The sequence below is a fragment of the Pseudorasbora parva genome, chromosome 9 (genome assembly GCF_024679245.1).
Source record: "Pseudorasbora parva isolate DD20220531a chromosome 9, ASM2467924v1, whole genome shotgun sequence".
NCBI lineage: Eukaryota > Metazoa > Chordata > Actinopteri > Cypriniformes > Gobionidae > Pseudorasbora > Pseudorasbora parva.
Window position 1 is genome coordinate 14,290,375 of NC_090180.1, and position 4,546 is coordinate 14,294,920.

At 41.7% G+C, this 4,546-nt stretch overlaps 1 pseudogene; it reads left to right on the plus strand.

Annotated features, from left to right (window-relative positions):
- Window positions 1-498: 498 nt before the first annotated feature.
- LOC137090410 (5S ribosomal RNA) lies at window positions 499-615 on the plus strand (annotated as a pseudogene).
- Window positions 616-4,546: the final 3,931 nt, after the last annotated feature.

The window sequence follows — 4,546 nt, forward strand, 5'->3', positions numbered from 1 at the left end:
AACATAGTTGAAACAGCATTCATCATAACATGATTTTGTAGGAATTGCAATCAGGCACTGAAGAGAGTACCTATTAAAAGAATTTGATGGGATCAGTTTCTATTAGAACCAGCATTAATTTCTTGAACAATCTGAGCTACAGTAGCTAATCTTCGCTCCCCGCATGCATCAATGAGCCTTGGTCATCCATGACCCTGTTGCCAGTTCACTATTGTTCCTTCCTTGGGTAACTTTTAAAAGATACGGACCACTGCAAACCAGGACCAACCCGCAAAAACTGCAGTTTAAAGCTGGCCTGTGTGGTCCGATCAAACATGAGCTGCTGCAGCTCAAATTACTCAAGAAGTTTCTGCTGGTCTTGAGAAAAGGTGAAGAAAGTTAGGAAGGTGTCAGAATACAGAATACACAGTGCATCACAGTTTGTTGCGTATGGGGCTGCATTGCATCTGGCAACTTACAGGACTTAAATGATCTGCTGCTAACATTGTGGTAATAGATACCAGCAGCCATATCACCCTGTAGCCCAAGACTGGTTTCCCACTGAAGCTAAGCAGGGCTGAGCCTGGTCAGTACCTGGATGGGAGACCAACTGGGAAAACTAGGTTGCTGCTGGTAGAGGTGTTAGTGAGTCCAGCAGGGGGCGCTCACCCTGTGGTCTGTTTGGGTTCTAACACCCCAGTATAGTGATGGGGACACTGTACTGTCAAAAGAGCACCGTCTTTCGGATGAGATGTTAAAAAGGTCCCGACTCTCTGTGGTCGTTAAAAATCCCAGGATGTCCTTCGATAAAGAGTAGGGGTGTAACCCCGGCATCTTGGCCAAATTTGCCCACTGGCCCCTGTCCATCATGGCCTCCTAATAATCCCCCTATCCTGATTGGCTTCATTACTCTGTCTCCTCTCCACCATAAGCTGATGTGTGGTGAGCGTTCTGGCGCAATATGGCTGCCGTCGCATCATCCAGGTGGATGCTGCACATTGGTGGTGGTTGAGGAGATTCCCCCTTCTATGTAAAGCGCTTTGAGTGTCTAGAAAGGCGCTATATAAATGTAAATGTAATGACTTATACCACAGCACAATTTCAGGGGCATATATATATAGTGGTCTAAATGTATTTATATATCATCTGTGAAGGAGTATTGTTATGCTTGTGTGCTTTTATGCTTGGTTTCATTTATGTTTTCTGTCTCTTTGCATTTTCCCCATGACCTAGTTTCTTAGTCTGATAAGTCATTTGGTTCACCTGATTTATCTCATTAGTCCCTGTTCATTTAAACTCTGAGTTCTCCCTTGATTGCTGTCCGTTTGAGTGTGTTAATAGTGTTTAGAAGTATTCTGCCATGTTTATTCATTAAAGCCTGTTTCCTGAGTATCGTCGACTGATTTCTATATTACAAACACATGACAGTCAACAATCTCCTACCTGTCTGACAATGTATGATGTATGTATCTCCATACCTCTGTGATCCCTGCTCGCACAGACATCACAAGTCATCAGCACGTTTTATTTCAAGTTAGACAGATGTCAGTCCCTGAGCGCCACAACCAAAAGAGCAGCCACCGGTTACACTTACTCCTGAACCAAACAAACAAACTAATGCTGTGTTCCCCACAAACCAGTGATGTTATACTCATTTATGTGCTTTGAAGGAGGCTTGGCTTTGGAGATGCTCTGATGGTGGGTGGGATCTTATGCTTTCCTTGCTATTGCTAGCCTATCTGAAAATTCCCTGCACTACCTTTAAGTAGAAAAGCAAAGCTTGTCAGAACTTTGATAAAAAGACAGTCAGGTAGGTAGAGAGGTGGATCAATGTATAAGTTCATAAATATGCAAAGAAGAACGGCTTTATAAATGTACAGTGGAATTCTTAACGCTAACCCTGGATAAAACATGCCACAAAATAACTCAGGGTTAAGAAGGCCAACGAAAAGCCCATAAAAGTCAAGTGGGCTCAAAAGAGGACACGCGTGACCTCTGATGTCAGCACTTCAGGGCAGCAATTAAACTCTGACCTTACATTACGATGTCTGTCCCGATCTCCACAGCTGGTGTGTGTGGTTCAAGACGGACACACTCACATGGATGGAGGGCTCATTAGCACAGGGTTCATTACAAACATTATCAGCTCCTCTAATAAAGGAGTCACGTTCACTGTAGAGGTCAAAGGTGAGGAACTATCACTCCTGTGTTATATTTCACATTTTAGCTCTGAGAAGTGCACAATAGCATGTGAAGTATTTGACCCATGTATTTACACTAGTGTTAGAAGCAGTGATGTCTTCCATTAATCAGCCTTGCTTCCTCCATAAGGCATCATCTAAATTATCACACAATGGAGCTTTGACAACTGCACTCAGCGGAATGCAGTAATAATTGAGTGCATAACAACAACGTATTGAAATGACAATAATTCAAGCTGACACATCACGATGACTCGTAGCAAAGCATGTAAAACTCTCCCCCATAGCTCTTCAGAAGCTCCCCAAAAGGAAAAAAAACGGGGTGAGAATGAGCCATGTTCATGTCAATATTGTGTTAAGAAAACATAATACAAAGGATCTTCCACTCAAAATGTTCATGCTGTAATTTTTCATGCTAGTTCATGCAAGTAATCAAACATTTTTGCCAAAGTAAATTGCATTTTGTATGACTGGCTTTGCAGCTGCCACTCTGAAACCTTTATGTATGTATTTAAAAATAAAAAAATAAAAAAACTGCCTTGAACTACTATATAATTATAGGACCAAACCATTGTATTTGGCAGTCAATTTAAGACATTTCGAAATTCCTGCAGACTGGCCACATCCTCAACCATCCTTTACTTTGGCAGACTGTTTTATAGGCTAACGGCTGTATGAAGCAGTGACATGGAGGGAGCAAGGTCCAACAGTGAGCTATTTTATGAATAGGGCTTTGATCCGCGTCATATTGGAGAGATTTTGGATTAAACTGCGAACAATAGGGTCTTTCATGAATGAAGATACACATATTGTGTGAACAGACAGCCAATCACCCTGCCAATTATATTGTAGATAGAAAAACAAGCATGTGGTTTTCATCTTTAGCCTTTTTGTCAAATTACATTCAAATACAAGAGATGATAAATCATCTTCTTCTCGTCTCCATCTTGCTAGGTGTCCTTATTCTGTGAGTTTTCAGCAAGGAAAATAAAGGCCTCAGGCAGCTACAACATCAAGAGTGAGGCTAGCATGCCAAAGCTTGTCGTTTAGAGTTTGGAAGTGTACCATTAAACGTCTTCCTTTTGGGGAGATTAAATAATTCCAGCTGGCTCTGGTTTGCTATTTCTGTCTTGCACAACACAGTTTTGGTGTCAAGACCTCTAATGAGAGGGCAGAGAATTTGTGTTATTCATGGTAGGAAGTAGTATAATTAGACTTGATGAATTAGTTTAACATTAAGTTCAATGTTTCATTAGAATGCATCCGATTACACAGGAGAAAAGCAATTGATTTTTGAACGTGATGTTAATCATTTTCATTGCCATTATTTCTCAGCAATTTCCCTCAGATAGACCGTAGGCCCGATCTCATCCAAATCCACTTTGAGCTTGTGGAACATTTAGAGAAAGGTATGTCGCTTTCACGTTGCTTTGTTTTTGGTGTGACCGATCTGCTGGGTCAGGATGTTCTGTCTTTTGAATTTTCTGATCTAGCGTATAACATATTTCTAGTACTGTCCAGCCAGGAGGAGGCGGACATGGTTGAGGAGGGTGAGGATATTGCTGACAGTGAGCCTTCCCAGCCTGCCAAGGCCTGTATACAAAGAGCTATTGGAGGTTATGACCCACGCCATGAAAACTGGAAAATGCTGCCTTTTGGAGGACACATTTCACAGTAGGAAGGCATCAAGGCACATCTGAATCCAATGTTAGCTTTCCTTCCTGCCTCCTGAGAGACCTTCATCCGATCAATATTTGAAGGAAGCATAGATGTAGCCTTTGCTGCCTTTGATATCCCACAATCCTATGCAATCTATTCAGTGCCAGTAGAACTAGAAAAAGAAAGATGGCTACTGAAAGTTGCGGATGCTGGTCGGTTTGTATGTAAATATGTTTTGACCAATCTTTTCCACTTCTGGTGTAATTTCTATCATGAAATGACTACTGAAGTAAATCAATATTTGTTTAGATTTCACTAAAGCTTGCTTTATTTTGCTCTAGATCATTACATTGTTAAGCTGCCTCAGAAGTCTGTCCGAAATCCATTTCAAGAAGTACTTTCATGCCCTTACACTGACATACAAGTCATTGCCTGATAAGGCAACAAGGCAACAAATCAACTGTATAGGTTTTTCAGCCTAGATCTGGTTTGGCGGCGTGATAGTACGAGCGCTTCCTGTCAGGCCATAACTGGCCCTCTCCAATGATCCTTATGTTTTTGCCTGCTCTTCAAGCTGAGGTGGAGAAATCGTGGAAGAAACCATATTCAGCTGACATTTATACCTTTCAGCTTTCAAATTACTCAAATGTGAAGGGACTGCATGAGCGGGGATATGTGAAGATGCCCCCCATTGAAGAGAAGCTTGC